Genomic DNA, 27,094 nt, shown 5'->3' on the forward strand with positions numbered 1-27,094 from the left:
ATACATTTTCACTGAATATACATTTTCGGAGTAAGCTAGCAGACATCGTATAAAAGTATGACTTACAGCATTAGTAACGTGTCAGGAAGGAAGGAAGGAAGGAAAGAAAGAAAGAAAGAAAGAAAGAAAGAAAGAAAGAAAGAAAGAGAAAGAAAGAAAGAAAGAAAGAAAGAAAGAAAAATCATCTTGATTAGTTTTGTTACTGGATGAAGTATGTCAAAAAAAAAAGAGAGAAGAAGAACATTCATGAACTTGGCTGTCCAAAACAGCTAAATTTGTCCGCTCAATTAAAACTACACCAACTTTCTAAATCAAAGGAAATTACAATAATTATGACAACATTTCTCTGTCATTACTGCACCACATACCAGAGATCTGGATCCCGTTCAGACACAGCTCTCCTAACTGTCTGGGCGAAACCATCAGACATTTTTAGTAAACTTAATGGCAGCCCGTTCCAGAGGGACAGTTCACATCTCCAGTCTCTTCTCCAACCGCTTATATTCATTTTCTGTGATGGGCTTTATGTGCTGGATGAACCCGATAGCCTGAAATGAAAAAAAGAGACATGCTTGAGAAAAAAATTATCATTTACTTACCCATGTGCCATTTGACACACATAACTTTCTTTCTTAAAGCTGCAATCCGCAACTTTTTTTGTGTTCAGAATGTACAAAATGTATATAATAAGCAAGTATACACCATGAATTCATTATCCAAAACTGTGTTTTTGGCTTGTACTGAATCAATACAGTAGACCTATAATAATTGTTTATATTATGACTATTTAGACAAGTTTGGGTAGGTACTGCTGAGGTATCTGCGTGATTCGCCACATAGACAGAAACAGAAAGAAGTAATTTCAGTTACAAGAAGAAAGAATGGTTTATTAGCCACTAGAGCACCAAAAGTTATGGACTGCAGCTAGAACATAAAAGTAAAATTTCTTAAGAATATTCTGCATGGTTATATATATATCCATTTAAATAAATGTCTTTACTGTCATTTTTAATACATCATTGCTGAATAAAATCATGATATTATATTATTATACATTATATTATCCATGTGATTTGTACAACCTTGATATTCACTGTAGCTGTTCTTGTGGCATGACACAGTACTGTGACAACATTCATTTCATAAACAAATTATTTGTCAATGAATAAGTTCAGAAAATCAGTCTGAGTGATTTAGATATAAATCAGATGCATTTCATTAGTTTAACTCTCCGACTTAAATATATTTTGTAATATATTTTTCTTTTTTCTTTTTTTTACTACACAGGTTTGGATTAGTGAATAAATAATGACACAGTTGTCATTTTAATGGTTAAACTCTTTAAGATGATAGAAACAGTACTTGCTGTAAAAACATCTTTGACTTTTTAACTCTTTAACCTTTGCTGTACAGATTTTTATGCAAAGGCCCACCACACTTAATGAGTTCTGTTTGTACTGATCCCATGGCTGAATGGCAGAATTTTTCATTCGTCCAGACAGCAGCTCGTCTCCTCCAGATCATTTGCATGGGCTGGCAGCTGCTCACCTCTGCAGGGCACTTGAGATGCTGTGCATGGCCTCCTCTACCTCCTTCAGTCCTTTTTTAACTTAAGACCAATGGCTCCTATTAAGGACTCAGGCAGGGCTACTGACAAGCCAGTCAATAACAATGTGAGGTTACTTCATTAATGGTCTAATGGCTGATGGACTGAGGGCTGGAAAGGGGCCAGTGAGACTGATTCTAGGTTGCAGAGGATGGAAGCGGCTTATCCAAAACCATCTAAGAGTTCAACGGCTGACGGTTACCTACAACACACTTTGAAGGAGTTTACGGGGGTCTAGGACACCAAGACACACATCCCTTCTTAAATCAATAGTGACATAGCCTGTTGTTTCCCATTGTTCTTCCTTCTCCAGTAGCTGTGCACAAGTATAAAGGAAGACTCTCAAGGTCTGTGCCGGTCTGTCAGAGGCACATGGCTCAGACTCGCACAAAGGGCTCTTTTATTTCACCGGTGACCCCAGCAGAGAACTGCCCATCATCCTCTAGCCAAATTAGCATACAGCAATCCATTAGACAGGCCCTGACACACGCAGCGGAAATCCCCAATAGGCCTGATCATAGGAGGACAAGTTCATTATTCATAATGGGAGGACAGAAAAAGAAGGAGAATGGGAGAGAGAGTTTGAGGGAGGGGAGCATTGTCAAGTGTAGACATATATGGCAAAAAGAAAGACATACATAAGACAATACATAACATACATTTGTATCCCTCATAGACCTATTTAAAAGTAAATTTTTATAAACAACAACCCTTTGACAAACACACACACACACACACACACACACACACACACACACACACACACACACACACATATAATTGTTAAAATGTTAAAAACATGATTTAAAAGTGGATATTTATATTAATATAGGCATTTAACTGTCTTCCTAAGAAGCACTTTTCATAACCCTGAGCTTGTAATGTTTTTTTTTAACTATTTTTAACAATTAAATTCAAGCTGGCATTATGTCAATTATTGATGCATTATATAAACACATTTATATATGACAACCTTATTTATAGCAACTGATTAAATGCTTACAAATTTATATTCCCTTAAAAGCACATATACAAATGGCCAAAAAAATAAATAAATAAAAAAGAATTACAGAGATGTAATATTATGCAGCACGTACACACATACATATAGTTTTTTTATTTTTGTGAGTAAAAGACAATTATTTGTGCTACAGGAAGTGGAGGAGGCTATATAAAAAGGTGGGAGTTTTTAAATGTAGTTTGTAAATTCATTTATGATCACAAGTTTTTTTTTTTTTTTCATATCTGCATGTTAAATGTCCCTTTTCACTGCAGACGACAACAGCTAATATCATAAGTGGCTGTGAACAAATACACATACATTAAGAAGCCATAAATGGAGAGTGAAGTTCTGCTGACATGTGTAATGTTAAATGCCAACGTACCATTTAAAATGAAAGGGCAGCAGCATTTCCAGTCTTTGTGGTGCGCCATTCAGACTCATTTAGAAATAAAATGGTCCTTTAGTGTTCTGTACCTGCCAAGACTTGGACTGGTTAAAGACCTGCAGAAGAACAATAGAACAGAGAAGGATGTAACATTAGCATTTTCCCTTTCTCAGTATAAGAATAATACACCTTTCTCAGTTGTTTTCTCTCTGTCTATTTACCATTTTATTTATATTTTTTATTTATTATCTTACCGTTCCAAACTTTCAATACTGTATACTGGCAAAAAAGGGCTAAATCAAGTTTGACTCAAGGGAAAGGCCATGCTGACCTCCATTGCTGCCCTGACAGGCAAGTACTACATCTTTTGCTGCAGAGAAATGCCATCTCTGAAAGGCTTCCATTTGATTAATATTTATAATGGAAGTCTGACTCTTTTTTCTCTTCTCCACAGGCTGTTTTATTGTCAGATGGTCACCTCTCTAATTTGGGGGTTGAAAATGATGGTCTTGGTTGTGGCACTCTGCCAGCACAGGCAGTTCCTCTGATGTCTCTGAAGTCCTCAGTAAGTCTCTCTCTATTTCTCTCTCTCTCTCTCCCTCTCCCTCTTTTCATATCAGGCCTGTGCTGCTCAATCCTTGGCAAACCTCTAATCCTCATATTATAAGACACCTGGACAGTCTTACACTGTCTGTCTGCCCAGAACTCTCCAGATTGGTTGCGCTATTTCACACCTTTTCTCTTGCCTGATGTTCAGGCAGCTTCTCTGATATGAATAGCAGTTTCAATGTGGAAATCGTTGGCCCAGCCGGGACCAAATCCACTGTTATCTCTCTCTGAGCCAGGACTGCTCGGGAGGGTGTGGGGTAGATTTCATGTAAGTATAAAAATGAGCACAGAGGAGGTGAGGAGAACTGGCAGAAGTTTGCTGGAATACCTCCATGGCCTCATTTACACCTAAGGCCCATCACAGGTAATCCGTTCACGAGTGGCCAGCACTAAAAACAAGTGTAAACTGGGTGCGAAATATTTTTTACATTTTATTTCAGACGAGTTGTTATTGTTAATTAAAAACAATTAATTTTTTTTTTATTATTATTGAATATGTATCTGAATTCATGAATAAATGAATGTAAAATATTACATAAATATTTAATTTAAATTATATTTGTGCGTTTAAAATCAAAATATGTAATGCACATGTATGTGTGAATCAACTTTAACTTAAAATTTGACACTTTGTTATTGCACTATAAATAAAAGTGGCTTGATGTGCAATGTACAAGTAAGAAAAGAAAATGGTTTGCTTTTTTCACTCATGTTTTGGGGGCTTAAAAAAAATCAACATCAACAAATGAACATACGTCAGTATCAAGGGTAACTAGATCTCCACTTGTGACTTGATACCAAGATGATTGTACTGTAACACCAGTTGTGAAGAGCGGCCCATGTTTTACTCTTTTTGTGAGAGCTGGTGGTCGATGTTCGAGGTTTCACACCACTTGACACACATGCAAGTCTCAGCTCGATCCCCTTCCCCTCGCGCCTCCATTGGCAATGTTCAAAACCTCACAGGTTGTAATAGCAAGGCTTTTGCTTTCTTCTTTCTACACTGTCATTGGTATATTCAGCTTCAGAAAAGCGTCTCGACCCACTTCAAATAGCCGTTGTGTTCAATTTCCACCTCTCCAAAACAAACCAGAGGCGGCTTTTCAAGCCATATGTCAGCAGTATGAGAGGACGGCTTTTATGTGGTGAAAGCAGTTTAATATTTTGTGAAGACTTACTGCTGCTGCAGACCAGCTGAATGACAGTCTGACAATACACTCCCATCCATTCTGCTTCTCAGATCAAGCGCTCGCAGCAGCAACCCTGAGACACATTCACTCGCTCGCCCGCCCGCTCTCGGCAGGGTGAGAGGGCGATGTGGCCACCCTGACAGAGGGAGCGAGAACGAAAGTGCAAGACGGAGAAGGAGTGAGATGTAGAGGTAATACAGAGGTTTTCGATGACCTTGGCTACGGAGGATGAGGAGTGATGAGTGTGTTGATATTGCGTATTCCAGATCCATTACTCACAGAACCTCTGCTGCAGGAGGCTCTTGCCTTTGTCTCTGCTGCACACACACACAAACACGAACGTTGAGGGTACAGCGGGCATTGCCCTCCTTTGGCACCACACGTGCAGAGAGCCCGTTCTCTCCGGCTCGCCACATCTACGCCGAGTTTTCGCACCGTTTCTCCTCTCATCTTCATTCCTATTTAAGTCAAAGACAGAAATTCAATGCACAGGGCACGCCGTGGAGCTAAGCTTCACTGGTTTTCTCCGTGCAGAAAATGAGATCTAATAATGATTTGCTCACCGTGGACGCTATCAGCACATAAAATCATCCAGGTTAATCAAATGGTTGTTGTGAAAGCCGTTTCTTTCTCTGCAGCGCTAACCCTTGCCGGCACAAGCTGAAAAGATCATTGATTTTTAATCTGCAATGAAAACCTCTTGTCACCCTTGGTTGTTTCTGAAATAATGCTGTTTTCAGTAGTTATACTTTTTCAGGCTCTTCTGGGATGGGCCTGTGGAAATTCTGACAAGCTTTTGGGACCGCGAGTCTAAATGTTACGAACTTTGCCTTTTGACCACACTGCCAAACATCACATGAACGAAAGGAAACTCACTTTGTAATTCTGGTGACCTTAGACCTGGCAACCTACATACTGTGCATAATAACAAACAATCAAAAATAAATGCAAAGTACATGTAATGATATTTTACATGCCTCTGGCTTATATTGATTGTGCAATGCTTGAACAGAATTATTCTACCCCATCTTTCAAGGTTCTGTGATTCCCCTTAAATTCAAATACGTACTGCATTTAAAGAGACACTTTCAATATTTAAATAAGCCAATTCCACCACAATGACAGGCTGTCATTAGCAAGACCTTGCGATGTCAATGCAACAGAAAGACAAGAAAACAAGTTTTGAATAAGCCCTTGAATTAAGAGTTACCTGATGAATACAAGTCTGCAAAAAGAAAATTATTTACACTATGTAATAAAACAACTTTAACTCAATCAAGGTTTGCATTAAATCTGCAAAAAGGATGAACGCAACAAACAACACAAGGACAACTTCTAATATGAATAATGTGGGCCAAAGAAAAAGCGAAGTGTTCTGACACTGGTTTTCTGGAGCAAGTTAAAAGAAAGAAGTAAAAGAAGAAGAACGTGAAGAAACCGTGCTGCGTCTGGGCGGTGTTCGGATAAGGCGAGATGATGAAGCATGCTGAGTGGGACAAATGAGACACGGAGAGAAAGGCACAAAGTCTTGAGGAGAGAAATCTGTCGGTCGAGCGTCCTTCATTTCTAAAGTACTGTAGACTGTTATCTGCTTAACAGCAGGGTTTCTCTGAGAATGCAATGGATAAAAACAGTAATAAATAAAAAAATAATCTACAGTACAAAAATGGAAGAAATACAATAAACGATCAAATCATTGTGGGCCTTTAAAGCTTATTTTCTTTAAATTGTTTTTTGTAGTGACACTTTTCAACAATAACACCAGCTGCAGTATTTCTTTCTACTTTTTATGCTCATTGTGTCTCAATGAGATCCTAAAGCAAAGCACAAATGCACGAGAGATGGCGTTATGCAAAGAAAAAGATTACCCATCAATACAATGATGCCTATATTACAAAAATGAAAACCTACTGTAAATGGGATAAACTGGTGAAAATTGACGTAACCACTCAAATCAACACTTCTAGTCACATGCAAATTAAAATTAACTGACATAATGACATAAAACACAGAATGACACTAAAGCTTAGTGCTTATGTCTCTCAAAATAAGATAAAACAAATAAATAAAAATAAATGGATAGATGGATGTATAGATAGATAGATATATAGATAGATACTGAAATTTCCCAAATCCATAGAGCAGAATTTGCTTTGTCATTTCTATCACATGGCTCTGCTGCTTACCATACAGGACACGACATGAAAGAAAAGTTAGGCAAAGTGTCACTTTGTCGCACTTTAGACGACATTGTTCAATTCTGTAGAACAGTCACGGACGCATGAACATGGCTCTCACGCTGAGGTTTCATAATGGACACACAAAAGAGGAAACCCTGTTGAGAAACGCCTATACCAGAACTCCACTCCCCCTCTTAGAGATAGAGGGAATGGGATGAGGAGAAAAAAATGAGAGTGTTTATTCTCAGCGGTGCTTTGCTAATGAAAGAGCACATTCTTGTTTTCTTACTGTGTCATTGCGGAACTCAGAGGTTGTGGCGTTGTCACGCTCTCTCTTTTTCCACGTCTGTTTGGCGACCCACTATGAAGCATCGCCCGACTTGGTGACAAGGACTGAAGATAAAGCCTCCATAAATGTTCAGTAAATCATCTCCTGACCTTTCCTGGCATCGCACACATCGGCACCTGAAATGTTAAAGACAAAAGGAAGATTGAAACTTCCAGTGGTGTGATGAAGTACGGTCTCTGGCCTCCCTCCTCCTCCTCCTCTCTCGTAATCTCTCTGCCTTTCTGTCCAACTACGTCGTCTTTTCTTCCTGTCCCCCGTACCTGCCCGACTGTGTACGCGTAGGGTGGCGGACATTTTGCATATGCGATCCGTCATAGGGGCAGGATTAATGTTGTTTGCTGGCTCCCAAACACAGCTTGCGGTGCACTGTGGGCGACAGGAAACTTGGCCAAGTCTGGCTGCCGCACGGCTGGGTGGAAAATTAACCCTTGGTGGCGGGAGGCTGGAGGCCGTAGCTCAGGTGTCCTTACATATGTTTGCGGTGTCAGGACAAGCCCGGCTCCGGGGCCCCCTGCAGGGAAAGAGCACTACTAGCGAGCCCGGCGTCAGAGGCCCAGAAGGGGGAGAAGGGGGAGAGGGATGCGCCTTGGCACGGAGCGCAGCCAATATGCTTCGCTTTTTTAAAGCCTCCCTGGCTGCAGATAGCAGAGCCTCTGATAGTTAATCATTACATATATGTACGAAACAGATTTATCGGGATGTTTTCATGTCATTTCTGAAGAGAGGACGGGAGAGAAGAGGAGGTCCAGTCCCTGCTGGGACACAGGTGTCTTCGTGTCTCCTGCTATGCTCACTCAGAAGACCGCACAGTATGACTATCACGCCAAATTGCTTATTCCATAATTATGGCTCAGCTTCTCGTAAGAACACACAGAATCAGAAACACCCTCATGCATTGCTTTCTCTGCAAATAACATATTACTCATCTGAGAAATTGCTAAGACCTGGTTAGGGTTTTGATGTGCTATGAAATTATTGTTTTTTTGACAATCATAAATAGACTTCCAGTTTAAGTACGCCAGAAATTAGACAGAGAAGCGGCCGAGATAAAGATAGAATGTGTAACTCGAGGGGCCAAATGAACAATATCCAACAGCCGTCGTCATGGCATTGACCTTTACTTTGGCCCACGGTGACCCGTGGTTCTGCATTTAAACTTTTAAATTGTAAACTTGAACCTTGGCATTTCTGAGCCTCCGTGCAAGGGTGTTATCTTCGGGGAGAGTGACAGTTCGCAAAACGTAACCAGAAGCGAGCTTCCGTCAGCCTTCTTCAACAAAGCTGGAAGAGAGAGAAAGGACATCTACGACTGGATGTCTTTCATAATCACAGTTTCTTAAAACTAGGCTCTGTCTTACACAGAAAAGCTGTGATGCTCCGTCAAAGCGGAGTTACTGTGGGTCAAGTATGTGGCGGATGAGAGAGGAGCCGAATGTTCTCTTGCTCGTGACTGCTTAGCTTGACTTCTTCCTGTGCTCTGATCCAAACTCCACCAATCAGTAGATCTGTGTCGCCCTGCTCCGGAGAACCGCGCAAAGGACAGAAATAAAGAAATAAGAGAGAATCACCCTGAGGCTACATCTAACACCTCCACCATTTTCCCCATCATTTCCAGTTGAGATTTGAAGTTGCTGCTATGTCTAATAGAAATACGCCTATGAAGAGAAACAGAAGAAACTGAGAGAGAAAGAAAGATAGAGTAATAAAAACAGGGCCGTTCTTTTCTACAGGTGCTATATATAGTACCATTCAGATTATTGGGTCAGTAAGATATTTCTTTATTTTTCTTGAAAAATTAAAACTTTTATTGAGCAAGGATGGATTCAATTGAGTCAAAGTGACAGTAAAAGCGTACACAATATTATAAATTAAAAACTAAATGCTGTTTATTTTAACTTTGTTTTTAGAAATGAATACTGAAAAAAAGTATCATGGTTTTCACAAAATAAGCTGTTTACAATAATGATAATAAGAACATTTAAATATTATTTAAAATTTTAATAATATCACTTTATTTCTATCATTATTTATTTATTGATGTATTTATCCAGTAACCTAAAATAAAATAAAATAAATTATCTCTCTCGATATATGTTTGACATTTTCTTATAAAATGAACATTTTTATTAGGCTCCTATGTTTATGTTCAGTTATTTCACTTTAATTGCATCGAAAAGGACCTATACATTGCCATTAGAGTAAAATTACTGAGCTCTGCCTAATATGAAATATGACTGAATCAAACCTAACTACTTTAAGTTACTCCAAAGAAACTAATTTTTTCAGGGTCATATATAGAAGAAATAGCTTTTTACAGACCTTTATGTACACTGCGATTATTTCTAGTGCTTTCTCTTAAAAGGAAGAAAACCACTCATCACGTTGCAGAGGTTCTATAGATGTTATTATGTTATGGCCATTCTTTCACTGATCTGGCCTGAGGCCCCACAAACCCACAGGCTGGCCCAGAGTGAGAAAGAGAAAAAGAAATGAAAATAAGAAGGAAACCGGTAACTGAAAGAGAAAGCAATAGTCTGTGAGCAAGATGCTGACCCGAGAGACAGTGCTGGAGATCGTTGTCCCAGCTAGCGAGATAAAAGCTACATTACATGAAATTAATGGAGGCTGTGTGAGGCGTACATGAATCACTGTTTCAACACTATGAAACAAGTACAAAGGCATGAAGAAATCTAACCATAGCTTCAAAGGTCTGCCATTTAGTCAGTCAGAACAGGCCTGACAGAGGAAAGAGGGGATTTAGATGAGCAGTTGAGCGAAAGAGTGTGAAAGTGCGCGAATGAAGGAATGAGATGGATAATACAAGACAAGGACTGTGAGCAAGGCACAGTCAGGGAGAGGAAAAAAGAATCAAATCGAATGAAGGGGAGCAGATGAGCATTTGCGCAGCTTGCGTCTCTTCTCTGAGGTGATATCAAACACTGTTTAATGAAAGTTAAATAGTATCTGTGGAGTGCACAGGCTGGAACAGATGAGATCAGGGTGCGGAAGCTGTCAGTGCCATTGTTGCGGGTGCACACCGTCACCCTGCCTGGAAAAAAAAAAGAGTGTATGCAGATACACACCACCCACAATATGCACTATGTCGACAGGGAGTTTTTTTTCTTTCCTTCTCCTGCCTTTTTGTCTGCACTTGGCATAGTCGTTTTGCAAATACATCTTCGTAATTTGAAACTGGAAAGAGGAGATTTATGACAGAATAAGTGGCCTTTTCTGCTGGAATTTATAACGTAGTGGAAGAAGAGCATATACAGTTAGGAAGAGGGAGCCAGGAGGATGCTGTTACGGGTTTTGAATATGTGAGGGTTAAAAAAAAATCACTTAAATCTTAAATTGTCTCTGCACCTTTTTGACATGAGTGGATTCTGTTCCCTTCCATCACTTCCTTTGCAGACAGACACACACAAATCGGTAAAATCTTCCCTCCCACATTCTCACTTTTACCCTCTAGAACAGACGCTTTAAAGAAACATCATTTGCTCGCTGTTCATTGTCTCTGCCTGTTCCAGCATATTTTCCTACCAGAGCTGACATGATAAAGCATAAGCAAAAAGCCCAAACTACACTAAATTTGTAATCAGTCATAGCAAATAACAGGATACTGTAGATGCTCGTAAAGGCTGTACACTATAACTTTAAATAGCATATTTATCCATTAAGAGATTTTTAGAATTGCTGTATGTTGTAAAAGAAATACATTTTATACATACTTCATACACTACCATTCAGTTGGTGAGATTTTTAATTTTTTTTTTAAAGAAGACATATGTTCAAAACTCCAGTAATTATTGATAATTGTAAAAAAAAAAAATATCATGATAACTTGTCATAATATATGTAAATATATTTTAAATGTAAATTATTTCTGTGGCAGCAAAGCTGAATTTTGGTTTGCTCTTCAGGAAACATCTTTCTTGTTAATTCTTCTAAACAAATAAATAAATGGATACTTTGATGACTAGAAATTTCAAAAAGGGCAGCTTTTTTTGAAAACAAATTTAGTTTTTGCAACAATTAATATATTTACAGACACTTCTGATCAATTTAAATGTTTTGTTAAAAACAACAACAACAAAAACAAATAAATATAATCCTACTTAATCTTAATTTAAGGTTTTTTACCATGTCCATTTAACGTTAGCAGTATATTTAGATTAAAACAACATAACAAAAAGCCTTCATGTCAAGGTGGCGGGTTTTTAAAATCATAACACTCATTGATAACGTTTGGCTTTTAAAAGCTCCTTTGCGTGGAGAAACAGAACACCTGGTGGAAGAGACCGGTAAACAGCCTTTAGACATTAATTAGATATATGACCATAATACATACAACAAGCGAAAACTCCTGGAGTAAAGTACAGTGAACTTTGGTGGATAAGAGCAGAACAGAGAAGACAAGATAAGAGGGGAAGTAAGGTGAGTTGATACAGTCTCTGGTCAGTCACGTGTTGGAGAGGGACAGGAAGAATGAGTCACAGAGCGATGTGGCACCTGGGTGCACTAATTAATGCACAGTTCCAGTGGCTGAACATTTAACCTCCTCTTGCATGTATCACCCAGTGGCTCCGCTCACTTCCACAACAATAAACACAAACAAACCATTAGAGACGGTCAGTGGCTCAGGCATTCACCATACAGAGTTTCTTTAGAACAAGACACTTCAGCATGAAATGATCACAACACACATACCGTAACTTCAGCAGGAATTTATCACGGGTGGGTCACAGACGATTAAAAAACCCACATAATATAGCAAGATGATCTAATTCAGTACTGGCTTCAAAGACAGTCGGAAACTGCACTAAACAAGACTTCAGTGTGTGGCAACTCGGGTGACCGGGAAGGCTGGTTACACAAGCGCTTCTCCTGTCACCCTAAAGCGCTTTATCAACTAGGTCAAAGGTCAACTGAAAGGCATGACAGGAAAAGAGAAAACAGCACTGAGATGTTCTCATTTTGTAAAGAGGCTCAGAGATGCAGAGGTGGCCCCAGGGTGAGACTGTTGCTTTCTGATCTGCCTTGTGACTGGTGCTGAGGCCTTTCACATGATTCAACCCCAGCCTAACCTTGTCATCATTAAGGTCAGGGTTATTTATCTGTTCATTTCTCTGAGACAGAAACAGCCGGGCATCCCAGAGAGGTCATGTGTGGTCATAGACCCTGTAAGGAAATTATGAAGCATGGAGAGAATGTGCTTTTGATCCAGGATCATTCTTTCATAGCACTAATTGACCTCTGTGTTGTAGTGTTTAAACTGATGCCTGTTTCCTATTTTAACAGTGTAAATATTACATGATCTTTAAATCAAATTCCTAAATTTGTGATGCCATCGTTTACACATTTACAACACATGTTAAATACGGACAAAACAAGCAACCAAACAGAACATAATTAATCAGTTCAGCATTTACCAGATGCCACCTTCCATGTCTTTTATTTCCCTTGCCCATAATATTGATAACACCTTCAGATATAAAACCTGTCATATATAGCGACAAGTGACAAATCTGTACTTACCTGAATTAATCACAATGATTCAATTAATTGAATCTGCTCACATTCCAAACAGTTTCTTCACAATTTGCTTGAAATAACATCTCACAGTTGTGCAAGAAAACAAATCAAAAGTAAAAGTAAAGACAAAATGATTTCTATTTCATGTAAATGCTGTTCTTTTGAACTTTTCAGTCATCTAAGAATATATATAATAATAAAAAAAAAAAAAATTCTATACAAACAATGAGCAGCAACTGTTTTCAGCATCGGTGATAATAATAAGAAACGCTTCTAATGCACCAAAACAGCATTTAAGAATGCTTTCTAAAGGACTGTGTAATGCAAAAGACAAGCCAATTGCTGTTAAAAATTCAGCTTTGCCATTACAGGAATAAATACAATTTTAAAACACTTTAAAATATGAAACAGTTATTTTAAATTGTGATAATATTTCTCGATATTGTCATTTTACTGATGAAACAAGTGGTTAGAGACCTTATTTTGGAAACTAATGACATTAATCATTAAGATACTTGTAATATAGAATATAGCAAAGTGTTTTTCTTGATAATGACTATTCTACTGAGAGGACAGGGAACACTTACAAATGTCATCGCTCTGCTTTAGACAAGAAGTTCAGCTCCGCTGCTTTACATTAGGCCTGCTCCTCAAGCATAATAATCCTTTCTTGCTCTTAAAAATCTAAAACACACAAACTGCCAAAGTCATTTGAAAAAGCCTTAATTAAGTTCATCTGTGCAAACATTAACCTTGTAAGAGGCTAAAGAGAGGGACGAGCGAAAGAAAGTGTGAATGCGTATGACAGAGAGAAAGAGAGGGAGATTCTATGGATGGAGAGAGATCAGGGGAAGGTTAATGAAGGAGGGCGAAGTTGTGTTTGCTTAGACCTTTGCGACGAAGACGGAGGAGGGGGGCAAAGGAGATCTTTCACGGAGAACCGCACACACGTCCCTCGGTTTTACTCGAAGTACTGCACAAACAGGCTCCAAATGACAAGGTGACACTGGGAATACACTACTACGTGACCGCCGCTGGAATTGCCTTCATCCGTTTAAGATGACTGCAGCCACTGTGGACACTGTCGCGCCATTAGAGAGATCTGGAGAATAAGCCACGGAGATAGCAGAGATTATCACGGCCTGTGTGTTCAAAGACCTCCCAAGGGCACAATGACAAGCCACACCGCTGAGACTACAACAGGAAGAAATCTGATGATGTATTATTAAACTGCTCATCGTTACGTTACTGCTGTTTTTAAATTGTGCAACATTTAAAGGAGCAGGTCACACTAAAATATATTCACCCTCAATTTAGCCAAACATTCCTGCTGCTTTTTGCCATACAAAGAAAGAGGATGGATGCAGGGCCGTAACCACCTTAGAAATTGAGGTTAAAAGCCTGTATGATGTTAAAGGTTTTTTTAATAAAAAAGTGCGAGGTAAGATGTAAGGAGCCACATATTTATTATCAGTTAACTGTTTTCTGATTTGTTAAACAAAATTGATTAAATGTGATTTTATGTGATTAATGTAATTCTAATTAAACTAATTGTGACAAGGAAATATTAGACACAAGGGTGAATGCGTGTACATTTTTAAATAAAAATGTAATTTGAAACGATTTAATATTGATTGCAAAAGAGTTCTTTTTCAATTTTTCTTTTCTTTCTTTATTCCATTAAATTCGTTTAAATCTTGTAAAAGACCAAAAAACAAAACAAAACAAACAAACAGACAAAAAAAAAAAAAAAGATCCTGTCAAGCTTAATATGATTGCAACAGTTTGGACAGGTTTTCTTTTTCTTTTGGGTGAACTCCTGTTTAAATAATATTTAAATTTTAATGAGATCAAAATAATTATCGTTTTACTTATTTGTTTGTTTTTACATGGTACCTGTTCATTTGGTCTCTGGTCTACCAAAGTGAAATTTATGCTGTATTACCATCTGCTCCCTCCTTCTTGAGGTAAAATAAATAAATGCATAAATAAATGCATAAAAAATGAAATAAATAAACCACTTGTTTTTTATGTAAGGAAACGGCAGTTTATGTGTTTGTCTGTGGGCTGGTTCAGACCTTGATTAGTCACAACATTAAAAGAAGCAGCAGGAGTCTTTTCAGCATTTGATGTGCCAGGAAATGGTTTTCTTCTTCTTTTTTCAAAAGACATTGCTCAATGTAAGTGTCAGAAAGGTCAACAGCCACTAGACACTGTATATGTGTTCATGTAAATCTTTTACATTTTAATACATTTGGCAGATTTTACTCAAAGCAACTTAAATGCTTTTGGTGTGGACCCTGATCTGTGACACTGGAATATAGTTCGTAACAGTAAGTCCGCATGAAAAGCTGGAGTGCGGTTCATGTCAACTTGCAGTTAAAACAAAAGCTTTGTAGTGCATTTAAGGTATACGTTTTATCATTCCACATCTTTCCCGAGAATCAAAACCATGACCTTTGCGTTGCTAGTGCTGTTGAACTCCGCTGTAGCAGCACATAACATATGTTGTGTTCTGCTAACAGGAAGAAAGCCCTGACTGGATGTTCGAGGGTCCAGTAGAGCATGTGATGTACCCTGTTTGACAGCCCGAAGCTCCTTTTATGGGTTTTGGCCATTTTGGCTGTTGTGAGACAGTTAAGATGATATGTTATGTCTCCCTGCAGAGCTGAGTGAGATCTGAGCTAGCCGGGACCACACGGGAGATGACATTTCCATGTCTGTTTAGATAGAGGTGTGGCGGACACATGTCTCTCTACCTGATCGAACTGATAGAGGGAAATATATTCACGGCTCTCCGTCCTGCTGTTTTCTGCAACCGAATCTGCTTTTCACAGCCCTCCAATTAAGCGAAGATTACATATTTATATTAAAGCCCCCCTCCAAGGATGATTATTTCATTTGGCTGATGAATATATTAAGCGTGCATTGATCAAGTCTGCTCTTCAGTGTGGAGAAACATTACCGTTCTTGGCAAGCTTTTCAACTACCGTGGCCTTCGCACACATACAGTACACACACGGACTGTCACTATAAGGCCAGCGGTGCAGGGGTTAACGCTGCTGAGAGCTTTTGCCCAGTGGATTGTTTATCGACTGAAAGAGAAGGTCTTCTTTCTCTGGGCCAGTTAAGTCAGCCTCCCTTTTGTTTGACGCTGCCCATTTGAGGAAAGCTTATCCCTGACCTTCTGCCGCGGAGACTGATGACAAGGACAACGCGCACTAACCTTGACATTCAGTGGGCTAAATGGCTTTTTCCACTAGCAGTCAGCAAACCAGAAGACAGGCAGCAGGAGGCCAAAAACTAATGAATCTATACCTGAGAGAAACTTAGCACAGCCACATTCTTTAAAGGAGCAGTCCTTACAAAAGAAGTGACATGTACAATGGTGTGCGTGCGTGTCTCTGTGCGCTAAGTGAATCAGTACAAGCCAGTCCTGGGAAAAAAAAAAAAGTCTATAAAAAAGGGGTTAACTACACCAGTGACTGTATTAGAGACGGTGGAACATTTGCATAAAAATGTGACTGTAAGAAATTTTTATACATGAGAAATTTGGAATCCATTGCATTTAGTCAAATAGGGCCATGCAGCATAATAAAACACATCATATCAGTATCGTGAAGGCTTTTTGTGATTACAGAAAGAGGGATCATCACACTTCACTACTCAGTGAGAGTCAATGTCAGTGTGACTGTACTTGCATAACGTAGCAAATGCCTAATAAGTCAATTTTTTGCATTAATGAACAGGTACAGTGCGATGCCACTAAAACGGCGCATTACGGGACTATATTGCGTCAGGCAGTTAGTTAAACAAACTGTGACCAAACCAGTGCTCAAAACACACAAACATGAGCCCACACACATACAAACAAGCAACTCATGCAGTAAACACCCCCAACCCAAAGTCACAAGGAAAGAGTACCTTGGGGGGAGTTTTCAGGAGAGCTCTGCTTTATGACTGCTGTTGTCAGAGCACTTAGCGCCGTGTCCTTTGTTTCTAATGAGATAAGACAGCGTCAGACAGATACAGTACTAACCTTTCTGCTTGTTTACAGTGCAGAAGAACAGGATGGGGGGTGACCTCTCTAAAGTTTATGGTCCAGCTTGCCAGACAGCTCTGTTTCTAATGAGAGGCCTTGTGGGAGCATGTCACAGTGCCTCTGCTTGGCACACAGAGAGTGTTCACAGACAGGGGAGAGAGAGCTGACTGTTTTGCTCTGGACACAAAAACAAACACTTTAGATTAAAATCTTGGGTTGTGTGTAAATGTAATTATTGACAAAATAACACAATAAGTGCTGTCAAATGATTAATCGCAAATAATCACAGGTTTTTGCTTTTATATGTGGGTATACTGTGCATATTTATTATGGATATATAAATACAAACACATGCATGTATATATTTAAGAAAAATATGTTATGTTTATATATTAAATATATTTATTTGTAATATAAAATACAAGAATCGCTAAATACATACTGTATGTGTGTGTATTTATACATACATAAATATACACAGTACACACACACACATATATTATCTAAATGAAAACCATTATTTTGAGTATGATTAATCGTTATTTTATTAATATATTATTATGTTATGTTATATTATGGTATTCTTTCAAAAAAAAAAAAAAAAAAAAAAAAAAAAAAAAGTCATTAATAAAATAAAATAAAAATCCCAAACTTTTAATGTCTATTCACCAATTTACTCATCTGTAATAATAATGTAATGTGTTTAGATGATCGCAATGTAATATAGTAAACAGATCAATAAATAAGCATTACATATAAAGCAATACTGATATGTGAATAGATATAATTCATTTGATTAATAAATGAGAATAAAATTAATTAATTTGACTGCATTTGTAATTTGACAGCCCTAAATTTGGAAGTCAGACTTTTGAATATTTAAAAATGAATCATTTTCTTTATTTTTTACCTCCACCAGTGAAAAAAGATTTCCATATATACATATTTAAACTGGGTTTACGCAGACAACATAATCTTGTCTTGATACATAACATAATCTTGTCTTGAGGTTTACTGTCACTCCTCAGCCAGCCTGCCACCCATGAAGCTGTCTGACCTTTGACCTTGGCATTGCAGAGGGCTGATAGATACAGCAGAGATTAGCCTGCGGTAAGGCAGAAGACAGGGCTCTGGCAAGAGCAGGAGCAAACCGAGGCAAAATAAACACTCTCCCATATCCCTCATCTCCTCTACTGTAACTTAATCAAGCTGCAGACAGTATGTGTATCTTTTTTTGGCAGTGTGTCTCTGTTCTATATCCGAGAGAGGCTGGGATGTCAGGGGCCAGTCTCCTCTCTTTATGAGGCCACGCTTCCACAGCCCTTCTGCGCTCCGGCCCAACAGGACAGCTGCTCCACTCTCCCAAATACATCATCCTGTCCACCAGCCTCTCCCAGGACACCCTACTGTCCCCCCTCCTGTTTGCTTCGTTCTCTTTCTCCTAGCGCGAGGGGGGTTGGGGGGGAAGAGGGGGGCCAGATGTGTAGACAGAGAGTCCTTGTCCAGCAGAGGTCAATGGATCTAACAGAGCTCCTTTCTGTAAGGAGCTGAAAGCCTTCCACTGCAGCTCTCCATCTCGCCACTGTCATGGGACGCCCGCGAGGAACGCTGAGTCAACCTTTCGACAGGCTGCGAAACAGTTTAGAGCGGCGGATGAAATTAAGATCACAACCTGCATCCTCCCTCGCTTGTCTCAAAGTTTTAAGGGCGGTTAACGGCAGACCCCAGGTTCACCTCCTCTGCCAAGGAGTTCATCCACACTCCCCAGTTCTGGATGGGAATGACACGTGTGCGCCATTACGTGAGGTTTCAAAGCGATTTATGCTTTCCAATGCATTGTATCTAACTCTTTCAAACCTGCTGCTGTCAGTAATTTGTGGACATGTGATGAGCGAAAGGGTTAAACAATCACCTTAATGTAATCTTGTTTACTGCTCTGAGTAAATTATTTCACACGAGCTCCGGCCCACTCAACATATAAAAGCCGCCTTATCACCGACACGGCCATTTGCAGCGGCTTTACTGTGCAAAAATTATGAGTCATACTTTTACAGGGCTCTCCAGTTTTGACGGCCTTTTTAATCCCTGAACTCTGCTGAACTGTACATTTCCTTAATTGCTGCGCAGCTTGTAACCTCTGTAATTGGCCTCCCTCCTTTACCTCTGCTTGGAGATGTCTAGACAGAAAGGATATAAAAAAAGAGATGAGGTGAAATGCAAGAATAGATGGATGGAGCGAGGGAGAAAAAACAGAGAAGGATGGATTAAATTTAGAGAAGACTTTTCTTGACGAAAACATAATGAGCCCCTCATAGGGCGGTGGTATTATTTCTAGGAAAGAATAAAGGGAAAAGAATGCTGGAAGTAAGCTCCTCCTACTTTAATATGATAGGTTGTTGACATCTAGATGGCCCCCTGATTGATTTATTGACCTTGATATTGAGGTCTATATATATTCAAATCAAATACAGTTCAGTTTATAACCCAAAATTCTGGATAATAATTTTTTGAGCTATAAGTTCAAAATGTTTAGAATAGTTTAGAATAGTGTTTCTCAATTTATGAGTAATGTCTGGTTAATAAATTACAAACAGTCATTCGTCAAACATGAACAGGGCTTTCGATAAGAGGGAATCAGGCATAAATTTTGGTGTCAGCCATTAAAAAACTAAATTATTTATATTTAATAAGGACACAAAAAATGTATAAAAAGTAACAGTAAAGACATTTATAATGTCAAAAGAGACTTATGTTTCTATTTCAAATAAATGCTTTTTCCACAAAAAAAAAAAGTTTCCACAAAAATATTAAGCAACACAACTGTTGATTATGAGAAGAAAGGTTTCCTTATCACCAACTCAACATATTAGAATGACACAATGCACACAATTTATACGCTGAAATGTCCATATTCAGTGCTTTTACTATGGAATATATTATTTTTTTACCTGTTATTCAGCCTTATCATAAGGCCTGTTTAGGCTGAAGTAAATATCAAAATCACATGCTCACACTCAAATCCATTTAGTACATATATACATTAAAATTCAAATATCCTCAGTTCCTTTAAATGTAATAATGCTCCACACAGTATCCTGATGTTTTTCTTTCTCTCTGGTGACGTGAGTTTCTGTTAATGGTTAGATGTGTATATGATATAAACCAGTGCCGGGGCCTCTTCTCTGACAAGGCCAGCAGTGTGTTTACCTAGTCGTGTTGAATCCACACACTGGCCGGTGGAAGGTCAGCAGGAGGCCAGCACATCCCAGCCCACAGTCCTGCTATTCATCCCTGTCACTTACAGACAGGCCACGCCCCACACTCTGTCCTTCCTCTCTCTCTCTCCTAACTTTGTTTTCCATTTCTGCCCATTGTAACCCTGCTTTACACGGAGATGGTAAGTAGAGGTCTTTTTTAAAATGAACACCCCCAAGTTTAGACCACAAATAAATCAGACACACAGACCAGTGATAAATTAAATACTCTTGGGAAGAGCTTCATTAGTATGTAATGAGTGGACAACCTAGACTCTCAAAATATTTTCTAAAAATAAACTTGCTGAGTTTATATCCTCAACAGACTGTGTGCGCGGAAATGACTTTGTCTGTGTGCAAGTATGCAGAGCAAGTATGCAGTCGTGACCGTCACGGTGGGCTGAACAGACTGACCTCTCAGGGTCAGGTGGGTGGGGATGGTGTTGACCATGACCTTGTGAGAAATGCCACTCCGGTCCCTCTCGAGGGGCCAAGGCAGAAGCACCATTAGAGCAAGTCAGATGAACACTGCACACCCAGCATGAAATTAAATGTATCTGTTTGTCTGTCTGTCTGTCTATCCATCTATCTACCTATCTATCTATCCGAGTTAGGAATTGAGTACTTGGAGGCAGAATTAGTCTTAAGTAGAATTAGATTAATAGACTAGAAACCACTCCTAAGTGCTTAATGAAGACATATATACTTCTGACATGAAACTGATTAGAGTGTTAATGTTTAAATTACAGAGCAATTTCATTCTCAGTGTTGCACACCTATTATTTCAATTACAGTACCAATAATAACCACACCAATTATTTTATTAATAAAAAATACAATAATAGTTTTCGGTAAAATGACAATAATAACAATAATAATTAATTGTATATTAGGATTATTGCTGGCTGCCTGACAAATCCCTGTTGCTCCTCTTTTGTTGCTTTGGATAAAATACCCTTACACGGTAAATGGGTGTGCTTTGGATAAAAGTGTCTGTAAATGCAAAATAAATATATTATTATGCATTTATTATTATTATTATTATTATTATTATTATTATTATGTGCAAGACAAAAAATTGTCATCATGTATCAGCAGTAGATCACAGTTTAGAGCAGTCTCACATTCACCGTTACTTGTATGACTACCTAAACAGTAATTACCCCTCTCTCTGCATGTTCAAATCAGAAGCCTTCAGTAGAGCTGAACCCCCACCCCACCCCACCCCACCCCACCCCGTGCACATTAATGGCCTTTCTTCTTAAAGTCCTGTCTCTCTGACAATAGAGCATCACTGAAACGCCTGTCGTCCAAACAAAGAACCTTCTCTCCCAGACACCGGGGTCATGCTCTGTAGTGATGAACCTCGCTGTCACGTGAATACAATGTGATTCCCCCATGTGAATAACAGAAAACCAGAGAGAGACAAAGGGAAAGAGAGAGAGCTGGTGTGATGCTATTTTGTTTTGTCGACATGACTACAGATCAAAAGTGCAGATCTGGGGAATTATAACAGTGCATGTACTAGAATGCTGTCATTACAATCAACAAAGTTGCCTACACTGAAAGCGAGAGCACAGCCAGCTTTGTTTATTATAATGGCAGTGTTCTAGTTTGTCTCGCTTGCAGTGGAGCTGGGGTGTAAGCGGTGAGAACTGTACTCTGTCCTTGGTCCTGTGCTGTCTCTGCCTGAGATTTATGATCGTCTGGGCTGCTGCTGCATGCACTTGGTTCTGATAATTAAAGGGGTCGTTATTAGTTAGCTGCGTATGCAGAGCAGGGCAGCGTGAAAGGTCAGGAGGAGGCACTGAGCACCCCAGTCATTCCTCACCTCTCCCAATAGAAACACGGTCACCTCACACATAAAACATTCACTTTGTCACTCTCTCCTCTGAAACAGCATGAGTATTTCAAAAATAGTGTTGTGAAGTACAGAGATAGTGAAAATAAATAAAGTAAGGGAGCAATAAATAATAGACAGATTTGGTGGATAGCAGGTTGCATAATTTACATAATTTTCCATCATATACGAGAGAGAGTTGCAAAAACAGATAACAGCATTTTTAACAATTTTCAAAAAAAGTTTTTTCATTATGCATTCCAATTAATCTCCTTCAAACTGCATTTAGGTTTTTTGAATTAGGTTTATATTGAATGTTACACTTTTTTTTCACATTTTCCTGTTGCACCATAGGACACATATATATGGACAACCATATATATATATATATATATATATATATATATATATATATATATATATATATATATATATATAAAACAATTAAACTGATAAATATATTATAATAAATTATATATATATATATATATATATATATATATATATATATATATATATATATATATACATATATATATAAAATTTGTAAAAATTTGTAAAAGTTAAATGTATTTATATATTTATATTTATATTCATAGAATTTATATAATACATATATATAAAAAAAATAATCTGAAATATATACATGTATGCGTGTCTTTATATATACATAATAAACATACACAGCATACATACACATAATATGTAATAAAAAAAGCAAGAATCCAGAACGTCACATTAGCCAATACACGAAAGCCAAGCCTTTTTATCCTCCTTAAACTTTCCCACAGAAAGTAAAATGTCAAACCACAACAACATGATTTGCCATTGTCATTCGCCATGCCAGTTGTCATTGGCCAGAAAAACAAAAGCTTGTAATATTGGAAAAATCCATCAAGCCATGAATATAGCATGAAGAGCTAGCATATTTTCTATGTGCGTGTACATGCATTATCTATGACACAAAGGCTGCGAGGAGATGCAACCCTAGGGCTCCGTGATCCGTCTCTCTCTATCCAGCCGGCAGCAGAACCCAACCCTCTGCCCGCCAGCCTGCACACAATCATAATCACCATAATAACAATAATAATAAAGTAAAGGCATACCGGGCTGGCAGCAGTCTTAGCACACCTCAATCAAATTACACGGATGCACGAGGAACATGTCACCCTTGGATTTTTCATTTGCATAAAACAATTACCCCACGGACAGTGGGTTCAATGTCGTCTAGACTACATGCTTCAGATGGTGTCATCAGCCCCAGACACAGTAGACTGCCTATAAATTAGCAATGAGCTGAGCCTAGCCAAGATGCATTATAGCGCTTATAAACCCTGAGAATTTATTTAAATAGATAACACACATGCAAATCTCTCTGGCTGGCATGGCAACGATCTTGATAGTGGGGCTCCATATGTGCAGAGAGGGCAGCTGGGAGCGGCCGAGCACTGCGGCGGGCTAAACTGAACCCTGACACCTTATTAGTGTATACACTGGACACTCATTAACTTCCACTGCCAGGGGAAACCTGACCTGACCCGGCAATGCTCTGCCTTCTTTTAAACCATAACATGCTGGTATGAAAGCAATATCAGTGTTTTGATGAAAACGCTTCCTGTATAATGGCTTTCCGTGTTGAGTGATTGAGGCCTTGAAGCTGCGTTCTCAGTGGGACGCCATTCAGTACCGACAGTGAAAGAAACTATGTTTCCTTTATCTATTATTATTATCCTAAACAGGCCGTTAGCAAATACGCCTTGGCTAAGATATACCTATTCAGTGCCTGATCGATTTACCACGAATTTAATCCTAATCAAGGACATTCCATTATATTCAGCTAAAACAGTCAACATTTCCACTTCTTTGTGTTTCATTCTGACTTTGGTTAGCAAGCTAACTATGCTAGCATAACAATGCTAACTGGTAAAAAGATTTGTTTAAATAAGGTTTTAGGAAAGGGGGATGTTCTCTTGCATGACACTGAAATATGCTAATTTTTGCAACACCCCCGGTCATGTAAAATGTACGAATTAGTGTCACATGATTAAGCGTAGACGTATATGATTATACTAAAGAACTCTGCTGTTACAAGGCTTCTCATTTTTTGCTCTCTTTCTGTCAGTGGAGTGGGGAGGGACTTTCATCTTAACATCTTCATGTACCGCAGGGCATTTTCTGCACCTCCCTGTTCAACCACTCACCACCATCACGATTTCCTTAATCGATACACATAATGTAGAGGATAAAAAAAAGATATGGGAAATCACACGGGAGAAAAGACTCCTAACAGACTTTTCATTTCATTATTTATTTAACCAATGGAATATATTTATTTAATTTTGTATGTGGAAAGGAATCTGCTGTAGTTGTGCAAGTAAAGTTAACTAAACTTAATGTATGCTTTGTAATTGTTTTTTAAGAGCTGCAGATCATATCTAAAGCTGTGCGCTAAAATGTGTGCGTGTTGCTTATTTGACCCCTCGGCCTCTCTATGTTGTTGCAGGGAAAATGACATAGCCGTATTCGTCTGGCAGTCCACACAAAAGAGAACAGTCCCACTTACCCTTCCATTACTCCACTAAAAAGTGATGTACCAGTCCATTAAAACAACTCTGCGTCTTTGTTTTTCATTCTCTCTCGTCTCTTCATTTAAGCAAAGTGCACGTGAAGCATCTGTGAACAATGCTTTCTTGAGCTTGTAAATGTCATTAGTAACGATTTGTATTTTTTTCGTAGCGTTTCTCAGTGCACCTCATAAACCACCCTCCATCTCCCCTCCCAAACCCCTCCGGTTGTCCTCGAAGAAGTTGAGCGTTACATCCGCCATCAAGAGATTTTACAGTGGATTCTTTATCTGTATAAACAAAGCAGGCAATGGTGGCTGTTTATTGTACAACGTGCCCCCATGTTAACTTTTATGTCTTTATTGCTTGCATACCAGTTGCCTTGTTTATGTGTCTGTGTTCCCAACCACTGCCCTTGAACTTAACCCCCGTCACCCCTGCCAGTTCCCCACCCCCTTCTCCCGGCTCCATCCGTGACCCCTCCTTCACCAAATCTCTCAACCCCCCTCTCTGTTAGGAATTGTGAATGCCAGAGAGACAGAAAGAGGGATAGAGCAGTGGTGCACCATAATACTTGGGAACCTCTGTGATCCATAAGGTGAAGCTCGACCCTTAAGCAGTGACATCATGCATAAGTATTTATATCAGTGGGAAATGATAATATAATGTCGAACACAGACAGCTGATATTACAGGCATAAAATATTATAGTGAGAGTGATATTATAGACATGAAAGGGAGGAAAGCAATTCTCCAACTGAAACACTTCTTAAATGTTTTCTCTGTATCGCTAACTGTGCTATTCATGCAGCTTTTATGCTGAGTAAACTCTCTCTAGATAACCATAATATAATGGGTTCGGAACACTGTGAAGGGGCCCCCACATAGACTTGGGGACTGTGGAGGTGTCCCATACACCAATGAGAGAGATGAGCATTTGATGTCTTGGTGGTAGGATGGTAATTAATACAAAGATTGGGAGTCATGTACTGAATATTCCAGTAGAGTGACAAGGCCGCCGATGACAAGCTTTCGCTCACATCAAAAGAATGAGAAAGAAAAGCAGGGAAAGGGGGGAGCAAGATAGAGAGAGAAAAAAGAAACAGAACAACGTGACATCCCCTGTCCAGAGCTCGAGGATTAACGATGAATAGAAACAAAAGGACAACAGTAAACAAAAGAGTATAGAGGCTAAAAGGGGCTCCCCTTATTTCTCCTCCCACTCAAGGAGGAAGACAGCCAACGAGAGGGGCTCCTCTTTTGGGACGCACATGTATGGATCTATATGCATACATACAGTGGCCTGGTATTGTGAATCAAGCAGAGCTAAATCAATGTCAGAGCTCAATCAATATTTAGTCCCATGTGTTCCTCCTTGCTCTCCTGCACTTGGCCTCACCTTCCCCATGCTAACGTCACCAGGACTTTCACATGTGGGTCAATACACACCAACGGGCCACGGCCGAGCAGTATATCTATTAACCTGCCCGTGTTTTAGTTAGAAAGAGGACAAAACTACTGAGCGGTATGAACAAAGACAAGAAGAATGAATCAAGCGCAAACTGAGAGCATGCAGGTGTTGAGTGTCAGTAAATACTGAGGCTATAGGGGAGTCTTTCAGTTATGGTGTTATGTGTTGGCGCCTAGAAATGAAACTCTGGACACTGTCTGTGCCGGTGTTGAAAAGCAGCAGGTTTGATTTGGTTTGGTCTGGGGGTTGCGTGCATTTGGACGTGTGGTATTAGGGAGTTGTTAGCATTTCCCTTTAAAGTTATCTGTGCTTACCAGCGTCATATGGGTTGGCCTGTCTTTCTAGCCTTGGGCTGTAGACACAACAACACTGCTTTTTAGTGACATCTGCTGGGAAGAGCTGCCCCTCTTGTCCTCTGGCCCTTATTCAAGCGAGTCCAGCACATCAAAACACCTTCAACTAACTCCCCTCAACTTCCTACCCCTATGTGTCCTTTTATTACTGGGCAATGTGTGCTCTTTCCCGCATGCACATAATATCATCTTCCCCTCGTTCAATAACCTATCCCCTGTCCTGTCTCCAAACCTCATTCCAGGGTAAGGTAGAAGTGTCTGCATTCCTGAGACTTTTCATTTCTGTCCTGTCCAAACCTGTCCAGATTCAAAAACAGTGCAAATGCATGCTAAGTATGCAAGAAGGCTAACATGAAAGAGAGTCAGTACGCAAGAGTCAGTACATGAGGGTGTGCAGTAATACGCTATTTGCAATGTTTATATATATATATATATATATATATATATATATATATATATATATATATATATATATATATATATATATATTATATATATGCACAACACAAAATGTTTTGGATTTTCACTGAAATATCTGTGGAAGCACAAAAATGTGTGAACAGTTGTTTAAGAGCACCATTTGTCTGTGTAGCAAACAAACTCGCGTACATTTCCAAACCATTTCCACAAGTGGTAAGGTGCGTTCATTCTTCAACCTTCTTAGCTTTGCTTTTTCGCTACACCTCCTACTAGATGCTGAATAAATTGTCATTATTT

General features: G+C 39.0%; 1 long non-coding RNA gene across 10 annotated transcripts in view; it reads right to left on the reverse strand.

Moving 5' to 3' along the window:
* Positions 1-27,094, reverse strand: part of LOC122356802 — a 351,371-nt gene that overhangs the window by 109,607 nt on the left and 214,670 nt on the right. For 9 of the 10 annotated variants that reach the window (XR_006252386.1, XR_006252383.1, XR_006252388.1 and 6 more), the window contains 2 exons: positions 2,992-3,110; positions 369-548 (listed from right to left, as the gene is read on the reverse strand). This is a non-coding gene — a long non-coding RNA (uncharacterized LOC122356802). Of the gene's footprint in view, positions 1-368; positions 549-2,991; positions 3,111-7,262; positions 7,439-27,094 lie in introns of all 10 variants that reach the window. The other variant, XR_006252381.1, reaches the window with a different exon arrangement.

Source organism: Puntigrus tetrazona, chromosome 13 (assembly GCF_018831695.1).
Source record: "Puntigrus tetrazona isolate hp1 chromosome 13, ASM1883169v1, whole genome shotgun sequence".
Lineage (NCBI taxonomy): Eukaryota > Metazoa > Chordata > Actinopteri > Cypriniformes > Cyprinidae > Puntigrus > Puntigrus tetrazona.